Genomic DNA, 21072 nt, shown 5'->3' on the forward strand with positions numbered 1-21072 from the left:
CATACTTTTCATTATAGAGATTTTTCACTTCTTTGGTTAAGTTCATTGCTAGGTATTTAACTTTATATGTGGCTATTGTAAATGGGATTCCTTTTTTATTTCTTTTTCAGATTGTTCACTGTTGGCATATAGAAATGCTACTTATTTTTGTATGTTGATTTTGCATCTGGCAACTTTGGCGAGTTTTTCAATTCTAATGCTTTTTTTGTGGCATCTTTAGATTTTTTCAAATATAAGATCATATCATCTGCAAATAAGGATAATTTGACTTTGTCCATTGCAGTTTGGATGCCCTTTATTTCTTTTATCTGATTGCTTTAGCTAGGACAACCAATACTATATTGAAAGTGTGCATTCTTGTCATGTCCCAGATCTTAGAGGAAAGACTTTCAGTTTTTCCCCATTTAGTATGATACTAGCTGTGGGCCTGTCATATATGGCTTTTATGTTGAGGTATGTTCCTTCTATCTTCAGTTTTTTATTTAGGGTATTTTATCATGAAAGGAAGTTGAATTTTATCAAATGCCTTTAATCATCAATGAAAGGATCATATGATTTTTATCCTTCATTCACTTGATACAATGTATCACACTGATTAATTTGAGTATCTTGAGTCATCTTTGCATTACAGAAATAATCCCCCTTGTTCATGATGAATGATCTTTCTAATGTATTAATGAATTGGTTTGCTGGTGTTTTCTTGAGGACTTTTGCATCAATATTCACCAGAGATATTGGCCCATAGTTTTCTTTTTTTGATGTGTGTTTGTCTGGTTTTGGTATCACGGTAATACTGGCCTCATAGAATGAGTTTGAAAATGTTCTGTCCTCCTCTATATTTTGGAATAGTTTAAGTAGGATTTGTATTAGTTTTTCTTTAAACGTTTCATAGAATTCAGCATTGAAACTAAGTCCTGGGATTTTGTTTGCTGGGAGAATTTTTATTACGTTTTGATATTGTTACTTGTTATTGGTGTGTTCACCTTTTGGATTTTTTTTTTATGGTTCAGTCTTTGTAGGTTGTATGTGTCTAGGAATTTTACCATTTCTTCTAGATTTTTCACTTTGTGGACTTACGTTGCTCATAGAGGCCACAAATAATCCTTTGAATTTCTGGGATAGCAGTTGTAACATCTCCATTTTCATTTCTGATTTTATTTATTTGGACCTTTTCTCATTTTTTCTTTGTCTGGCTAAAGTTTGTCAATTTTGTTTAATTTTTAAAAAAACAACTTTTTGTTTCATTGATTTTTTTTGTTTTTTATTTCAGTTTCATGTATTTCCGCTCTGATCTTTATTATTTATTTTCTTCTAATTTTGGGTTTGGTTTGCTCTTGCTTTTATAGTTCTTTAAGGTTTAGAATTAGGTGTTTTTTGAAGTTTTTTCTCTTACTTGTTGTAGGCACTTAAAGCTACAAGCTTCCCTCTGAGTAGTGCTTTTGCTGTATCCCATAGGTTTTGGTATGTTTTGCTTCCATTGTCATTTATTTCAAGAAATTTTTTAGTTTCCTTCTTAATTTCTTCATTGACCCACTGGTCATTCAGGAGCATATTCTCTAATTTCTATGTATTCGTATAGTTTCCAAAACTCCTATTGTTATTAATTGCTAGTTTTATTCCATGGTGGTTAGAGAAAATGCCTGATATTATTTCAATTTTTTGTGTGTTTTAAGACTTCTTTTGTGACCTAACATATGATCTGTCCTTGAGAATGAGCCATGTGCTGAGGAAAAGAATGCATATTGTGCAGCTGTTGGATGATATGTTCTGTAAATATCTATTAGATCCATTTGGTCTCTAATGCAGTTTAAGTCTCATGTTTTGTTTTGTTTTGTTTTTCTCTTTTTCTGATGTTCTGTTTGGAAGATCTATCCAATGCTGAGTGTGGGTTGTTGAAGTCTCCAACTATTATTGTATTGGGGCCTATCTCTCTCTTTAGTTCTAGTAATATTTGCTTTATATATCTATGTGCTCTCATGTTGGGTGCATATGTATTAAAAATTGTGATATATTTTTGCTCTATTGATGCTATTATCATTATATAGTGACCTTTTTCTCTTCTTACAGTTTTTGTCTTGAAATCTACTATGTCTGATATAAGAATAGCTACTTCTGTTCTTTTTTAGTTTCTATTGGCATGGAATATCTTTTTCCATCCCTTTACTTTTAGTCTACATGTGTCTTTTTATGTAAAGTGTATTTACTGTAGGCAATAGATCAATGGGTCTTGTTTTTTTTTCATTCACTCAGCTAGTTGATATCTTCTGATTGGAAAGTTTAGTCCACTTACATTCAATGTTATTATTTATATGTAAGAACTTACTCCTGCCATTTTGTTATTTGTTTTCTGGTTGACATGTGACTTTCTTTCTTTCTTTCCTTCCTGTCTTTTTTTAATAGAGGTAATTTTCTCTGGTGATATGATTTTCTTTCTTGCTTCTCATTTTTTGTGTATTCATTGTATGTTTTTTGGTTTCAGGTTATGTCGAGGCTTGTAAATACTGTCTTACAACCATTATTTTCACCAGATAACAATTTAACACTATTTGCATAAAGAAACAAACAAATAAAACTAATAAAAACTGTATGCCTTAACTTCACCCTGCTTTTAAATTATTGTTATTTCTATTCATATCTTATTTTACAGTTGTGTCTTGACAAGTTGTTATAGTTATTATTCTTGATTGGTTCATCATTTGGTCTTTCTACTTAGGGTAAGAGTAGTTTACACACCACAGTTACAGTGTTACAATTTCTGTGTTTTTGTGTGTGTGTGTACTTGCTATTACCAGTGAGTTTTGTTCCTTCAGGTAACTACTTATTGTTCATTAATGTCCTCTTCTTTATGATTAAAGTGATCCCTGTAACATTTTTTACAGGACAGGTCTGGTGTTGATGAAATCCCTCAGGTTTTGTTTGTGTGGGAAAGTTTTTATTTCTCCTTCATGTTTTAAAAATATTTTCACCAGATATACAATTCAAGGGTAAAAGCTTTTTTTGTCCTTCAGCAGTTTAAATACGTCATGCCACTCTCTCTCTTCTGGCCTGTAAGGTTTCCACTGAAAATCTGTTGCCAGACATATTGGATCCTCGTTGTATGTTATTTGTTTATTTTCTCTTTCTGCTTTTAGAATCTCTCTTTATCCTTTATCTTTGGGAGTTTGATTATTAAATACTTTCAGTTAGTCTTCCTTGGGTGAAATCTGTTTGGTGTTCTATAACCTTCTTGTCCAAGGATATTGATATCTTTCTCTAGGTTTGGGAAGTTCTCTGTTATTATATATTGGAATAAACTTTGTACCTCTATCTCTTTCTCTGTCTCCTCTTTAAGGCCAATAACTCTTAGATTTGCCTTTTGAGGCTATTTTCTAGATCTTATAGGCATGTTTCATTGCTTTTTATTATTTTTCCTTTGAACTCCTTTGTGTATTTTCAAATAACCTGTCTTCAAGCTCATTAATTCTTTCTACTGCTTTATCATTTCTACTATTAAAGGACTCTGATGCATTCTTCAGTATGCCAGTTGCATTTTTTAGCTCCCGAATTTCTGCTTGTTTCCTGTTAATTTTTTCAATCTCCTCCTTAATCTGGTAGAATCCTGAATTCCTTCTTTGTTGTCTTGAATTTCTTTAAGTTTCCTCAATACAAGTATCTTGAATTACCTATACAATAGGTCACATAATTCTGTTTCTCCAGGATTGGTCGCTGGTGCTGTATTTAGTTTATTTGGTGAGGTCACGTTTTCCCGGATGGTCTTGATACTTACAGATGTTCATCTGTAGCTGGGTATTGAAGAGTTAGGTGTTTATTATAGTCTTCACAGCCTGGGCTTGTTTGTATCTGTCCATCTTGGGAAAGCTTTCCAGATATTTGAAATGACTTGAGTTTTGTGATCTAAGATGTATCTGTCCATCTTGGGAAAGCTTTCCAGATATTTGAAATGACTTGAGTTTTGTGATCTAAGATGTATCTGTTTATGGTGCATCCAAAACCCATTAACACTGTGATTCTTGTAGATGCACTGAGGTCCTACCTTGATGGTCTTGGACTAGACCCAGGAGAATTCTCTGGATTACCAGGCAGAGATTCTTGTTTTCTTCCCTTACTTTCTCTCAAACAAATGGAGTCTCTCCCTCTCCCTCTGTTCTGACCCACCTGATCCTGGGGGGTGGAGTGACACGAGCACCCCTGTGGCCATTACCAATAGGACTGGGTCTTGTCTAAGGTTTGCTGTAACCACTTCCTGGCTACTGCCTATGTTCACTCAAGGCCATGAGGCTCTACAGTCAGCAGGTGGCAAAGCCAACCGTGCCTGTTTCCTTCCCTTTAGGGCTGTGAGGTCCTGCAGGACCTAGGCAGGTTTAGAGGTGTCATCCAGTAGTTAGGGACTAGAGTCAAAAACCTTAAACATTTACCTGGCATTCTATTTTACTGCAGCTGAGCTTGTATGCAAACTACAAGATAGAGCATTTCCCAGTTTTCTCTCCCTTTTCTAATAACAGAGGAGCCTCGCCTCATGGCCTATGCCACCACAATTCCACTGTAAGACTACCATCAATGTTTCCTTCAGGGCCAAGGCCTCTTCAGTCAGCTTGTGGTAAATGCTGGTGGCTGGGACACTCCCTTCAGGGCAGTGGACTACCCTCTGGCCCAGTGCAGATTCAGAAATGCCATTCAATACCAAGTCCTGGAATCAGAGACCCCAAGAGCCCACTTGGTGTCTACCCACTTGTGGCCAGGCTAGTACCTAAGATGCAAGACAAAGTCTCTTTCACTATTCCCTCTGCTTTTCTCAAGATGGAGTCTCACATCAAAGCCACAACAGCTGGGAATGTGCTCAGTCTCACCTGAAACCAGCAAGTCTCTGACCCTCAATGTAGTACCTGGGGATATTGTCGGTTATTCAGAGCCCAAGGGCTCTTCAGTTTGCAGGTGATAAATCCTACCAGGACTGGATCCTTCCCTTCAAGACACTGGGTTCCCTTCTGGCCCACAGTGTCTAGAAAAGTTGCACAGGAACTAGGACCTGAAATGTCAGCCTCACAACTCTTGACCAGTGCCTATCCTGTTGTGGCTGAGTTGGTATCCAAAGTGCAAGACAGTCCCCCCACTCTTCCCGCTGCTCTGCTCAAGCAGTAGGAAGGAGTCTCTTTTGGAGCTGTGAGCTGTGCAGCCTGGGGTTAAAGGAGGGATGATGTCAGCACTGCCTTACCTTCCCTGGCTGTCTTAGTAATTTGTGTGCCCTCTGAGTCCTCTGGTTCTAGGCCCAGTTCAACCCTAGGACTCACCTAAAAGTTGTAATCCTTGTTGTCTAAGCTGCCTTTCAAGTTTATCAGCGCCCCAGAGGAGAGCTTTAGCCCACAGTGGCAAGGCTTTCAGGAAGTCAAATTCTGCCTGCTGGAATTGGCAATTTTCCTCTGTCTAGGGCTTGTTTAAATGCTTAAATGCTCCCTCCATGGGTGGATGCCAGCTGAGTTTGATCCAGTTTTGCTTTCTTCTATAACAGGATAGCACTGTGTTCAATGCCTCAAAATTGCTGCACTCTCCCTCTCTCTATTGCACAGAAACACTCCACACCACACTGTTGCTGCCAGAGAATGAGGGAAGAGCGGTGTCTGTAATTTGAGACTGTTTTCTCTACCTCTTCAGTACCTCTTTCAGTGATATGAAGTTAAAACCAACTACGATTGCTCATCTGACTTTTTGTTCTTATAAAGGTTTCTGTTCGTTTGTGTTTGTTTGTTTTTTAATGTAGACAGTTGTTAAATTGATATCCTTGTGGTTGAGATGACAGGAGAGGTTTCTCTTCTGCCATCTTGATCCATCCCTCTCGTCTATTTTTAGTTTTTTGAGGAACTCTATACAATTTTCCATAATGGCTGTGCTAATTTGTATTCCTATCAACTGAGTAATCAATTTCCCATTTGTCCACATCCTGGCCAACACTGTTATCTTTCATCTTTTTCAATATATGCATTCTGACAGGTACTAGATAATAGCTTACGGTTTTAATGGGCATTTCTCTAATGATTAGTGATGTTGAGCATTTTTTAATTTATCCATTGACCTCTTGAATGTTTTCTTTTGAAAAATACCTATTCAGGTCCTTTGTCCAGTTTTAAATAATGTTGTTTTCTTTCTATAGAGTGTTTTGAGTTACTTATATATTTTGTATATTAACCCCTTATCTGATGCATGGCTTTCAGAAATGTTTCCTGAATCTGTAGTTTGTCTCTTCACTCTGTTAATTATTTCTTTTGTGGTGTATTTTATTTTTTTCTTTAACTAGACTACATTATTGTGGTTGGTTATTTAAAATATCTCCTTCAACATACTTACTAGTCCTCCAAGATATCATTAAAATAAGTACCCAAATCTTTATCTCGAACATACCCTCCTCACCAGGCAAAAAGTAATGGACATTTTCTGTAGTCTTAAGTGATTATTCCTGATTAATGTTTATGCCATATTGATTTTGCAAGAAGTTACTTCTGTCATTCTCCGCAACATTTTCAACAAATAATGCCATTAAGCAGCCTTGGAAAAATATATTCCTATAAAAGTCTTTCATCTGTAAGGTAAAAATAACTTATAAGATTATATAGTATAATTGAAGAAGTCTTGTAAGTACACATTATGTCTTTCTTACCTTCTCTGATTTGATTGGGAAATAAATAGCATTTAAGCATGCAATAAAAAAGATGGTCTTCAGAGAGCAATTATGTATAAGATCACACTTATGAATACTATACTATGATCAATTTAATATCTTTTGTGGAAAAGTCAATTATTAAAATAAGCATTTTACCTTATTTAGATTAAAAAGAGAAAAATGCTTTGGTGACAAAGAAAACATATTTATAAACCAAGTAAATAAATATGGGAATATAAGTGCTTATAAGTTGTGCTTTGCTCTGTTAAATGAACCATTTAAAGGAGACAGAACTAGTTGCCATAGCTATTTTATAAAATCAGACATCGATTTCAGTTTACTTTTGTATCCTTGTAGTAGAACTTAATAAGACCAGTAACTCACATTTTATCAGTTCAATTGATTGAAACTGGATTTTTGCTTTTAAATCACATGTTAAGATTGCAAAGAGATGAAACTTGCTTCAAATACCTTATTTTATTTCTACTCATGTTGGACATGAGTGCCTTTATCTTTTAATTATGAGAAACATTTTTCTTTTTTTTGTTTTTCAACATCCTTTCTGCTTTCCAGGTTTACCATTTTAGAATGTACCATTGACTAGACTTTCCATTCCAAACTAGTATCTTCAAAATACTCAGTGAAATTTATCAGTTCTGTATCTTCAGGAAATACAGCTGGGCCTTCCTTGGCCAAAATGTAAACTATCTGCTCCAGTTCTCTAGGCTTTTTTTTCTATTATCCTATTTTTTTCCAGGTGTTTTTGTTTGTTTGTTTTCTCACCTAACCAGTATACCTTTCACCCACTAAACACTTGTGTCACAAATATAGAATCTCTTCCTTTTTTAGACAGTATTTTTTAAAGAACATTTATTTATTTTTGTTAGCTATTGACAAATTATAATTGTATGCACTTATGGAGTACAAAGTGATGCTATAATATTTGTATACAATATGGAATGATTGAATTGAGCTAATTAACATAACCATCACCTCAAAAATTATTTATTTCTCCTGTCTAAATGAAACACTGTACTCTTTTATCAATATCCACCTATTACCCTCCTCCACAGTCGCTGGCTTCTGGTAACCACAGTTCTGCTTTCTTCCGTGTTAGCTTCTTAGCTTCCACATACAAGAACATGTGGCCTTTGTCTTTCTATAGCTGGCTTATTTTACTTAGCATAATGTCCTCCACACTCATATATGTTGTTTCAAATGATATAATTTCCCTCTTTGTAAAGGCTGAATAGAATTTCATTCTGTGTATATACTACGTTTTTGTCCATTAATTGACTGATGAAGGTTTATTCCAAAACTTGACAATTATAAATAAAGCTACAATAAACATGGAAGTGCAGGCATCTCCTTGACATACTGATTTCAAATCCTTTAGATATACTAGTGAAATTGTATTTTTACTTTTTTCAGGAACCTCCATACAGTGTTCACCAATGGTTGTACCAAATTACATTCCCAACAATAGTCTAGTAGGGTTCTCTTTCTCCACACCCTCCCCTACACTTGTTATCTTTCATCTTTTTCATAATAGCTATCCTGATAAGTGTAAGGACATACCTCATTGTTTTAATATGCATTTCCCCAATGATTAGAGATGTCGAACATTTTTTAAATGTATCTGTCGGCCATTTGAATGTCTTCTTTTAAGAAATATCTGCTCTGATCATTTGCCCATTTTTTTAATCAGGTTATTTGTTTGCTTTCTATTGAATTGTTTGCATTTCATATATATTTTGAATATTAACTCCTTATTAGATGTATGGCTTGCAAATATTTTCTCTCAATTCATAGGCTGCATCTTCATTCTGTTAATTTTTTTCTTTACCCTACAGAAGTTTTAAGTGTGGTATAATCCTATTTCTCTATTTTTGGTTTTGTTCCCTGAGCTATCATGGTCAAATGTAAAACATTGTCCAGACAATTATTGTATAGTTTTCCCCTGTTCTTTTTCTCTTTTAGTAGTTTTACAGTTTCACTTTTTACATCAATTTTTAACCCATTTTGAGTCGCTTTTGTATATGGCATGAGATGAGGGTTCAATTTTATTCTTTTGCATGTGAATACCCAAATTTCCCCATATCCTTTATTGAAGAGACTGTCTTTTTTCTATATTGTGTTTTAGACACCTTTATCAAAAATCAATTGACAGTAAATAAATGGGGTTTTTTTTTTGGCTCTGTATTCTGTTCCATTGGTTGATGGATGTGTCTATTCTTATGCCAGTACCATGCTGTTTTAATTACTATCATTTTGTAATATATTTTGAATTCAGATAGTGTAATGCCTCCAGCTTTGTTTGTTTCGGTGTGCAAGATTGTCTTGGAAATTTGTACTTTTTTGTGGTTTTATAGAAATTTTAGTTATTTTTCCATTTCTGTGAAAAATGAATTTACATTTCGGTAGAATTTTCATCAATATGTAGATCACTTTGAGAAATAGGGACAGTTTGTTTATTTATTTATCTACTGAGACAGAGTCTCACTTTGTCACCCAGGCTGGAGTGCAATGGCATGATCTTGGCTCACTGCAACCTCCACCTCCCAGGTTCAAGCAATTCTGGTGCCTCAGTGTCCCAAGTAGCTGGGATTACAGGCCTGTGCGCCACACCCAGCTAATTTTTTGTTATTTTAGTAGAGACAGGGTTTAATATGTTGGCAAGCCTGGTCTTGAACTCCTGTGCTCAAGTGATCCACCCATGTCAGCCTCCCAAAGTGCTGGGATTACAGGCATGAGCCACCACACCTGGCTAATAGTGACATTTTAACAATATTAATTCTTCCAACTTGTGAACATAAAATATCTTTACATTTACTTGTGTCATCAATTTCTTTCATCAAAGCTTTGAAATTTTTAGTGTGCAAATCCTTCACATCCTTGGTTAAATGTATTTCTAAGCACTTTTTATTCTTAGTAGCTGCTGTAAATGAAATATATTTCTTCATTTCTGTTTCAGATTGTTCATTGTTAGTGCATAGAAACACTACTGACTTTTATATGTTGATTTTTTTATCCTGCAACTTTACTATATTCATTTATTAGTTCTAACAGTTTTTTTTGGAGTCTTTAGGTTTTCATACATAAGATCATGTCATCACCAAACATGAACAATTTTCTTAATCTTTTCCCATTTTGAAGTATTTTATTTGTTTCTCTTACCTAATTGTTCTGGCAAGGAGCGCTATAGTCACTTTCAGTACTATAGTGAAGAGGTGAAATTAGACATTCATGTCTTGTTTCTGATCTTATAGGGAAAGTTGCCATTGTTTTCATCATTAAGTATAATGTTAGCTGTGGCTTGTCATGCATGGCTTTCATTGTGTTGAGGTACATTCCTTCTATAGCTAATCCATTGGGAGATTTTATCATGAAAGGATGCTGAATTTTGTCAAATGCTTTTTCTGCCTCTAATGAGATTGATCATATGGTTTTTGCCCTTCATTCTATTAATGAGGTATATCATTCTTATAAATTTGGATTATATTGAATCATCCTTGCATCCCTGTGATAAATTCTATGTGATCATATTAAATGATTAAATGATTCATTTAATACACTGTTGATTAGATATTGCTAACATTTTGTTCGGGATTTTTGCATTTATTTTCATTTGGGATATTGGCCTGTAATTGTTTTTCTTATAATGTCCTTGTCTGGCTTTGGTACCAGGATGATTCTACCCTCATAAAAAAAAAAAATTGGAAATACTCATTTTTGTAAGAGTTTGAGATGGATTTATATTAGTTCTCCTTTAAGTGGTAGAAATAAGCAAAGCCATCAGATCCTGAACATTTACTTCATGGGAGACTTTATTACTGATTCTCCCTTTAATGGTTATTTTTTATATATTTTCTATTTCTTCATGATTCAGACTGAATAAGTTGTATGTATCTACGAATTTATCCATTTCTTCTAATTTATTTATTGGTTGGCATACAATTATTCAAAGTAATCTCTTATGATTCTTATATAGCTATACTATCAGTTGTAATTTTTCTCTTTTTTCTGACTTTAGTTATTTGAATTGACTCTCTTTTTTGTTAGTCTAGGTGAAGTTTCATTTACTATGTTTATCTTCTCAAAAAACTTATTGATTTCATAGATTTTCTTCTATTGTTTTTCTAGTCTCTATTTGATTTATTTCTTTTCTAACATTTATTTTCTTATTTCTTCTAACTTCGGGCTTAATTTTTTCTTCTTTTTTCTTTTATTTGAGGTGTAACATTAAGTTATTCATTTGAGATTTTTAAATATAGAACTGTTTTTGTTGTATCCCATAAGTTTTGGTATGTTGTGCTTCCATTATTGTTTGTCTTAAGTTTTTAAAAATGTCCCTTTTGATTTCTTCTTGACCCATTGATTATTCAAGAATATGTTGTTTAATTTCCACATATTTGTGAATTTTCCAAGATTTCTTCTGTTTTTGATTTATAATTGCATACACTTGGATTAGAAAAAATATTTGATATGTTTTCAATTTCTTCAATCTGTTCAGACTTGTTTTGTAGCCTAACATGTAATCTATCCTGCAGAATGTTCCATGTTCCCTTTCAAAGAACATGTATTCTGTTAAATGGAATGTTCTGTATATGTCTATTACATCCGTTTGGTCTAAGGATATTTCAAAGCTAATGTTTTCATATTTATTTTCTGTCTGAATGATTTGTCCATTGTTGAAAGTAGGGAACTGAAATCCTCACTCTGATTGTATTGCATTTGATATCTCCCTTCAGATCCTTTAAGATTTCCCGTACATATTTAGGTGTTCCAACGTTGGGTGTATTATGTATTTACACTTGTTATATCTTCTTGATAGATTTATCCTTAAACATTATGTAATAAACTTCTTTATCTTTTTTTACTGTTTTTGATTTAAAGCCTACTTTAAGTATAGCTAACCTTGGTCTCTCTCTTTTGGTTTTCATTTGCATAGAATATTATTTTTCATCCCCTCACTTTCAGTCTATGTGTGGCCTTAAATGTGAGTTGAGTCTATCTGGGTAGCATAGAGCTGGGTCTTGTTTTTTAAATCAAGTCAGTAATTCTATGTCTTTTTATTGGACAATTTAATTCATTTACATTCAAAGTAATTAGTGATAGGTAAGAACCTACTACTACCATTTTGTAATTTATTTTCTGCTTTTTTGAGCTTTTATATTTGTTTACTTATTATTTAATTTTAAAAACATTATTATAATTGAGTACTAAAACAAAAACAATAGCAGGTAGTGAACACATTATGATTACAATCCTTCATTCACTCACTACTGCTCATCAAATGCCAGGAGTGAGTGTTACTCACTGGTCCGTTTATGAAGTTTGGCAGTGAACACCACCTCTGGGATGATGTTTATCATCCTCACATGTTTCTCCATTGTAATAGTGCTGTTTTTCCTGATTTGAATCAAAGTACACTAGTTCTAACTTGATCCATTTCATCAATCTCTTCTATTTCCTTCCTGTCAGGTAGGAGTTTACCCAACTAAGAGAGCTTATCATGAGACAGAAAACCATTCTCAGGAAAGTTTACCTTGAATTTGATGATTAGGTGATGCTTTTCATATGGTCTATGAAAAACTGGCATGACTTGATTTAGCACACATTTGATATCTCCATATTTGACAATGTGACCTGGGTGAGAGGTGATGACTATAGTTCAGTAGTCAAGAGTGGATATTGGTTTTTGGAAACCACACAACATTTTAACCAGCTGTCTGTCCATAGACATAAACTAGTCTTTTTGTCAAGTAAAAACAGCATGGTCCTTTTCATCTAACTCAATGATAATATCTCCTGGCTCCAATCCTGGTTCTTTGGCTCTTTCACCATGAAATGTTATCTTCTGGCCATATTTCATGTCTTTGTCAACATGAACTTCTAGAATCTTTTCCCCTCAAACTATCCTTCTTCCATTTCAGTGTTTACATCTGTCTTTAGGACTGATTCATTCTCCATGACCGTGGCACTCCATGCATGCATAGAGACTAAGTATGCTGAACCATCCCAGGCCCTATTGCATGAATTCTCATTTACAGTCCAGTAACTTGGCAACTGGGACAACACTATACTTCTCTCCTCTTTTTTTCCCCACTTCTGTCTTCACATTAGTCACAAATTACATTCTTGTGAAGTACCAATTTTCTTGTTGTACCATCACATACATTTTTTAAGGTTTTTGAGAGCTGATGCACAACAATGTTACTCCTCTTTTCTCTCTGCATTCTTCTTCCTCCATAAATAATTATATTGAAGATGTCCATAGGGGACCCAGAACTGCCACTTGCTCAGCCCTCTTATTTACCTGTTATCTTCCTTTGTTATACAATTCCCTTTTTGTGGCATCAGAAATAACTTTTTAAACTTGAGAAATCTGTTTAAACTTCTCTCCATTTGGATTTTTATCAGGGTGGTACTTCAAGGCCAGTTTCCTATAAGCCTTTTTCAGTTCTTCCTTAGTGGTACTTTGTTTGACCCTCCAAAAATCATGGAAACTGGTTTATTTCACCATTTTCTACAGCTAGTGAGTAGGATGAGGCCAGTGTGAGAAAGCGGAAAGGACTGTAGTAACTTTTTGAAGCTTGGGCAGTTTCCACTTCTCTACATCTCACTGAGTATTCTGGAAAGTTCGGCCCAGTGAACTGAAGCCCTTGTCTTTTGTCTTCTGCTTGTGTTTTATATACATTTTTTCTTCCTCTATTGCCATCATCATTTGTGACTTAATGGTTTTCTGTAGTGAATTGTTTATATTTATATTTTAAAAATCTAGTATAGATATTTGCCTTTTTGTTATAAGACTTACATAAAACATACTTATAACAAACTATTTTAAGCTGATAACAATTTAACTTTGATTGCATTTGCTTTTGTAGAGTTACAAAACTCTACACTTTTATTATGCCCACATTTTATGTTTTTGATGTCAAAATTTAAATTATTATATAATTTGTATTCCTTGAAAATTAAATTTTACCTATTGTTGTTTTGGTGTATTTTTATTAACTATCATACTGAGATAAAACTGGTTTAAACATCACCATATCAGAGTATATTGAATATGATTCTGTATTTCTTCTACCATGAATTTTTATGCTTTTGTATGTTTAAGTTAATAATTAGTGGTCTTGGTGCATTTTAAAGAAGGTCCTCTAGTCATTCCGGTAGGTCAGGCCTAGTGTTAGTGAACTATCTTAGTGATATGATTTGGCTGTGTCTTCACCCAAATCTCACCTTGAATTGTAATAATCCCCATGTGTCAAGAGCAGGGCCAGGTGGAGATAATTGAATCATGGGGGCAGTTTTCCCCATACTGTTGTCATGATAGTGAATAAGTCTTATGAGATCTGATTGTTTTATAAATGGGAGTTTCCCTGCCCAAGCTCTCTTGCCTGCCACCATGTAAGACGTGATTTTGCTCCTCCTTTGCCTTCTGCCATGATTGTGAGGCCTCCCCAGCCATGTGGAACTGTGAGTCAACTAAATCTCTTTCCTTTATAAATTACCCAGTCCCTCATATGTCTTTATTAGCAGCATGAGAACAGACTAATACAGTAAATTGGTACCAGGAACTAGTGGGGTACTGCTATAAGGATACCCAAAAATGGGGAAGAGACTTTGGAATTGGGTAACAGGAAGAGGTTGGAATACATCAGAGGGCTTAGAAGAAGGTAGGAAAATGTGGGAAAGTTTAGAGCTTTCTAGAGACTTGGAGGGCTCAGAAGAGGAGAGGAAGATGTGGGAAAGTTTGGAACTTCCTAGAGACTTGGAGGGCTCAGAAGAACAGAGGAAGATATGGGAAAGTTTGGAACTTCCTAGAGACTTGGAGGGCTCAGAAGAACAGAGGAAGATGTGGGAAAGTTTGGAACTTCCTACAGACTTGTTGAATGCCTTTGACCAAAATGCTGATAGTGATATGGACAATGAAGTCCAGGCTGAGGTGTTCTCAGATGGAGATGAGGAACTTGTTGGGAACTGAAGTAAAGGTCACTGTTGCTGTGCGTAGAGATCGGCGGCATTTTTCCCATGCCCTACAAGTCTGTGGGACTTTGAACTTGAGAGAGATGATTTAGGGTATCTGGTGGGAGAAATTTCTGAGCAGCAGATCATTCAAAAAAAGCAGAGGCTGGGCATGGTGGCTCACACCTGTAATCCCAGCACTTTGGGAGGCCAAGGAGGGCAGATCAACTGAGATTAGGAGTTCAAGACTAGCCTGACCAACATGGAGAAACCCCATTTCTAATAAAAATACAAAATTAGCCAGGCATGTTGGCACATGCCTGTAATCCCAACTACTCAGGAGGCTGAGGCAGGAGAATTGCTGGAATCTGGGAGGTGGAGGTTGCAGTGAGCCAAGATTGCACCATTGCACTACAGCCTGGGCTACAAGAGCAAAACTCCATCTCCAAAAAAAAAGCAGAGCATAAAAGATGAAAGTTGGAAAAATTTGCAGCCTGACGATGTGATAGAAAAGAAAACCCCATTTTCAGGGGTGAAATTCAAGCTGGCTGCAGAAATTGGCATAAGTAAGGAAGAGCCAAATGTTAATCACCATGACAATGGGGAAAATGTCTCCAGGCCATGTCAGAGACCTTCACCTGTAGCCCCTCCCATCATAGGTCCAGAGGCCTTGAAGTAATAAATGGTTTTGTGGGCTAGGCCCAGGGCCCCCTGCTGTGTGCAGCCCAGGGACTTGGTGCCCTGAATCCCAACTGCCTCACATCCAGCCATAGCAAAAAGGGGCCAAGTATGGCTCAGGCCATTGCTTCAGAGGGTGCAGGTGCAAGACCCATGCCTTGGCAGATTACACCTGGTGTTGGGCCTGCAGGTGCACAGAAGTCAAGAATTGAGGTTTGGAAAACTCCACCTAGCGTGCAGAAGATGTATGGAAATGCCTGGATGTCCAGGCAGAGATGTGCTGCGGGGACGGAGTCCTCATGAAAAATCTTTGTGAGGGCAGTGCAGAAGGGAAAGTGGGGTGGGAGCCCCCACACAGGGTCCCCATTGGTGCACTGCCTAGTGGAGCTGTGAGAAGAGGGCCACTGTCCTCCAGACCCCAGAATGGTAGAGCCACTGACAGCTTTCACTGCACCTGGAAAAGCTGCAGACAACGCCAGCCTGTGAAAGCAGCTGGGAGGGGACTGTACTCTGCAAAGCCACAGGGGTGGCACTGCCTAAGCCCATGGGAGCCCAACTCTTGCACCAGCGCGACCTGGATGTGAGACATAGAGTCAAAGTAGATCATTTTGGAACTGTAAGGTGTAATGACTGCCCTATTGGATTTTGGACTTGCATGGGACCTGTAGCCCCTTCATTTTGGCCAATTTCTCCTATTTGAAACATGTGTAATTACCCAATGCCTGTACCCCAATTGTATCTAGGAAGTAAGTAACTTGCTTTTGATTTTACAGGCTCATAGGCAGAAGGGACTTGCCTTGTGTCAGATGAGACTTTGGACTGTGGACTTTTGAGTTAATGTTGAAATGAGATAAGACTTTGGGGGACTGTTGGGAAGGCATGATTGTGTTTTTAAATATGAAAAGGGACATGAAATTTGGGAGGGGTCAGGGGCAGAATGATATGGTTAGGCTGTGTCCTCATCCAAATCTCACCTTGAATTGTAATAATCCCCTCATGTCCAGGGTGGGGCCAAATAGAGATAATTGAATCACAGGGGCGGTTTCCTCCATATTGTTCTAATTGTAGTCAGTAAGTCTCATGAGAGCTGATGGTTTTATAAATGGGAGTCCCCCTTCACAAATTCTCTTGATTGCCACCACGTAAGATGTGACTTTGCTCCTCCTTTACCTTCTGCCGTAATTGTGAGGCCTCCCCAAGCATGTGGAACTGTGAGTCAATTAAACCACTTTACTTTATAAATTATCCAATCTCAGTTATGTCTTTATTAGCAGCATGAGAACAGACTAATACACTTAGCTTTTGTTTATCTGGACGTCTTTATTTTTGTCTTATTTCTGAAAGACAACTTTGTTGGATAAAATATTCTTGGTTGGCATGTGTTTTTTTTTCCTTTAGCAGTTTGAATATATTACTTCAGTCTTGCCTGGGCTCTGAGGTTTCTGCTGAACCATTCTCTTATAGCCATATTGGGACTGTTTTCTATGTGATATGTTCCTTATCTCTTGCTATTTTCATAACTTTTTTCTATGTCTTTGACGTTTGATAGTTTGATTATTACGTCCCATGACAATCTCCTCTTTTGGTTGAATTTAACTGGAGAATTTGGGGATTCTTGCGCATAGTTGTTGGCATTGTTACTTAGATTTGGGAAAATTTTAGCTATTATTTCTTTAAACATGTTTTCTGGCCCTTTTATCCATCTTCTCCTTCTTAAAATTCTATTATGCATGGATTAGGCCTCTTGATGATGTTCAGTAATTTTCACAGACTTTCTTCATTCTTATTTTTTTCTTGGCTTATTTTACTGGTTAATTTCAGATATTCTGTCTTCTAACTAATTCTTTTCTCTGTCTGATCAAGCCTGTTGAAGCTTTCTATTGCACTTTTTCTTACATCCATTATATTCTTTATTCTAGGATTTCTATTTGTCAGTTTTTTTAATGTTTAAAATTTCTTTGTTAGTGTTCTCATTTTGTTCATTTATTACTTTCAAATTTCACTTAATATTTTATTATTTTTACATGTATTCTTGAAGTTAATTAAACTTATTTAAGAGGATTATTCTTAATTCTTTGTCTGCCACTTCATAGAACTCCATTTCTTTAGAGTCCATTATTGGAGTTTTCTTATTTCTTTTCACTTTTTTATTTACTTTATTGTTAAATTTCTCTTACTGTTTTCTAAATGTAGTTTAGATTTACGGGATACATGTGCAGGCTTTTTTACATAGGTATATTGTGTACTGATGGGGATTGGGCTTCTGGTACATTCGTTAACCAAATTTTGAACATTGTATCCAAAAGGTAATTTTTCAAAACTCACCCCATATCTATTACTTTGGAGTCCCTAGTGTCTATTTTTCTAACTATTTATCTATCTATCCATGTATACCCATTGTTTTGCATCCACTTATAAGTGAGAACATGAGGTATTTGGTTTTCTGTTTCTGCATTATTTTGCTTAGAGTAATGGCCTCTAGCTCTATCCATGTTGCTGCAAAGGACATGATTTTATTCTTTTTATGGCTGGGTAGTATTCCATGGTGTATAGATACAATATTTTCTTTATCCAATCAATCTTTGATAGACACTTAGTTGGCTTAATGACTTCACTATTGTAAGTTGTACTGCAATGAATGTATGAGTGCAGATGCCTTTTAATATAATTATTTCTCTTCTTTTAGGTGCATACACACTCATAGGTTTGCTGGGTCAAATAGGAGTTATATTTTTAGTTCTACAAAAAATCTCTGTACTGTTTTCCATAGAAGTTGAACTTATTTACATTCCCACGAACAGTATGTGAATGTTCCCTTTACTCCACATCCATAACAACATATGCTGTCTTTTTACAGTTTAGCAATAGCCATTTTGAATGGCTTTACATGATATTTCATTGTGGACTTAATTTGCATTTATCTGATCATTACTGATGTTGAGCATATTTTTATATGTTTGTTAGCCACTTGTATGTCTTCCTTTGAAAATAGTGTAGTTCATGTTCTTTGCTCACTTTTTAATGGGTTTTTTTTTTCCCTGTTTAGTTGTTTGAGTTCCTTGTGGATTCTGGATATTAGTTCCTTGTCAAATGTATAGTTTGCAAATATTTTCTCTGATTATTTAAGTGGTCTATTTACTCTGTTGATAATTTCTTTTGCTGTGCAGACACTTTTTGGTTTAATTAAATCCCATTTGTCTATTTTTGTTTTTGTTGCATTTGCTTGTAGGGTGTCATCATAAATTTTTTGTCTAGGTTAATGCCCAGAAGAGTTTTTCCTAGTTTTTCTTCTATGATTTTTATAGTTTCAGGTCTTACTTTTAAGTCTTTAATATTCAATTTTGTTTATCCATTCAAAACACCAACAACTGAGTCCAAGAAATTATTTGTTATAATTTTGAGTTTTCTGAATTGATTAAGACTTGCTTTATGGCCAAGTATACGGTTAATTTTGGAGAATGTTCCATGCACAGATGAAAAGAACGTATATTCTGTGGTCATTGGATGCAGTGTTGCATAAAGGTCTTATAGGTACATTTGCTCTATAGTCCAGTTTACACCCAGAATGTCACTGTTGATTTTCTGCCTTGATGATCTGTGTAGTGATGTCACTGGGGTGTTGAAGTCCTGTACTATTATTGTATTGCTATCAGTTTGTTTTCTTAGGTCTAGCAGTATTTGTTTTTTGAATCTGGGTGCCCCAGTATTAGATGCATACATATTTACAATAGTTAAATCTTCTTGTTCTATTGAAACGTTTATCATTATATAATGCATTCTTTGGTGTGTTTTTACTATTATTTAAAATCTGGGACAGGCACAGTGGCTCACGCCTGTAATCCCAGCACTTTGGGAGGCCAAGGGGGACAGATCATGAGGTCAGGAGATTGAGACCAGCCTGGCTAACACACGGTGAAACCCCATCTCTACTAAAAATACAAAAAATTAGCTGGGCATGGTGGCGGGCACCTGTAGTCCCAACTACTCGGGAGGCTGAGGCAGGAAAATGGTGTGAACCCAGGAGGCGGAGCTTACAGTGAGCCGAGATCGCGCCACTGCACTCCAGCCTTTGTGACAGAGCAAGACTCCATCTAAATAAAATAAATAAAAAATAAAATCTGTTTTATCTAATGTAAGGGTGGCTACTCTGGCTCATTTCTGTTCTTCGTTTGTGTTATATATATATTTTCTATCCTTTTACTTTGAATCTGTAGCTGTCTTTAGTCATTACGCCTGTCTCTTGTATACAGCAAATGGTGGAGACTTATTTTTTAACCCAACTTGCCACTCTGTATTTGTTAGGAGTATTGAGGCCATTTACATTCCAGGTTAATATTATTATGTGGGATTTTGTTCTTGTCATAGTGTTGTTAGCTAGCTGTTTTGGCATTTCAGTTGTATGTAATGTTTTCTAGGATTTGTAATTTTTGTACTTAAGTGTTATTTTATGATGGTGAATACTATCCCTTCATTTCCATCTTTACAACCTCTCTGAGCCAGTCAAGTAGTGACAAATTCCCTTAGCTTTTGTTTGTCTGGAAAAGACTTTATTTATTTTTCATTTATGAAGGTTAGTGTGGCAGGATACAAAGCTGTTGGCTAGCTTCCCCCTCCCCCACCCCAGTGCTAAAAATGACCTCCTAAGCTCTTCTGGCTTACAGAGTTTCTGCTGATAAATCTGTTATTAGTCTGATAGAATTTCCTTTACAGATGATGCTTCTCTATTGCCACTCTTAGCATTTTTTCCTTCCTGTTGACTTTGGATAGTTTGATTATCATATGCCTTGGTGTGGTTCTTCTTGGATTGTATCTTTTAGGAGTTCTCTGAGCTTCTTGTGTCTGAATATTTAAATATTTCCAAAAGCCAAGAGATTTTTCCTGAATTATTTTCTAAAATATATCTTCCATACTTTTTTGCTTTTTTCTTCCTCTCCCTCTGGAATACGTATAACTCATAAGTTTGAACACTTTACACAGTCCCATATTTCTCAAAGGATTTGCTCAGTTTTTAAAATTCTTATTCATTTTTGTCTGAGTTAATTCAAAATGCCTCTCTTTCAGCTCTGAAATTCTTTCACTCAATTTAGCCTATTGTTAAATATTTCAGTTGTATTTTGTAATTCCTTTAATGGATTTTTCATTTCTAGTTCTGTTTAGTCTTTTTGTAATGATGTCAATCTCTTCTTTATATTCTGAATTGCTATTGTGATCTATTTGTGTTGCTTTTCAGCTTTCTCTTTGATCTCATTTAGCTTCTTTAAAATGAACATTTTGAGTTTTTTATGTGGTATTTCAAACATTTCATTTTGGTTAAGATCCATTGCTGGAGAGTTAATGTAGTGCCTTGAGGGCAGTGTGACACTTTGGTTTTTTCCTACTTTTAGAGTTCCCACCCCCCCACCCCCACCCCGGCTTTTTCTCCTCTGGATAATTTATCTCCCCTTATTTTTTGAGTTATATTTCATTTGGATGAAATTTCCCACCCTACCCCTCATTGTGGAGGTGGCTATAATGTATGTTGTCTATGGTCCTTTGACTTTGGTCTGGTTGCTTTCAGTGACCAAGAGTCTGTTTTTAAGTTCCTTGGTTATAGATAGCCCTTTTATAGTGCCTTTTCTAAATTCTGGTTGTAGTAGTCATGTTCTAGGCATATGAGCAGGTTCACTGGCACCTATGAGGCTGAAGTGATATTGGTATCAGGAAGCTTATCTTGCTACCCAGTGCTATGCACTGGTGTTGAAAGATTTCCTATTGTGTTATGCTGTTTCTCC

At 35.8% G+C, this 21072-nt stretch overlaps 1 pseudogene; it reads right to left on the bottom strand.

Annotated features, from left to right (window-relative positions):
- Positions 1-11980: 11980 nt before the first annotated feature.
- LOC100615427 (dnaJ homolog subfamily A member 1-like) lies at positions 11981-13178 on the bottom strand (annotated as a pseudogene).
- Positions 13179-21072: the final 7894 nt, after the last annotated feature.

The sequence above is a fragment of the Pan troglodytes genome, chromosome 13 (genome assembly GCF_028858775.2).
Source record: "Pan troglodytes isolate AG18354 chromosome 13, NHGRI_mPanTro3-v2.0_pri, whole genome shotgun sequence".
Lineage (NCBI taxonomy): Eukaryota > Metazoa > Chordata > Mammalia > Primates > Hominidae > Pan > Pan troglodytes.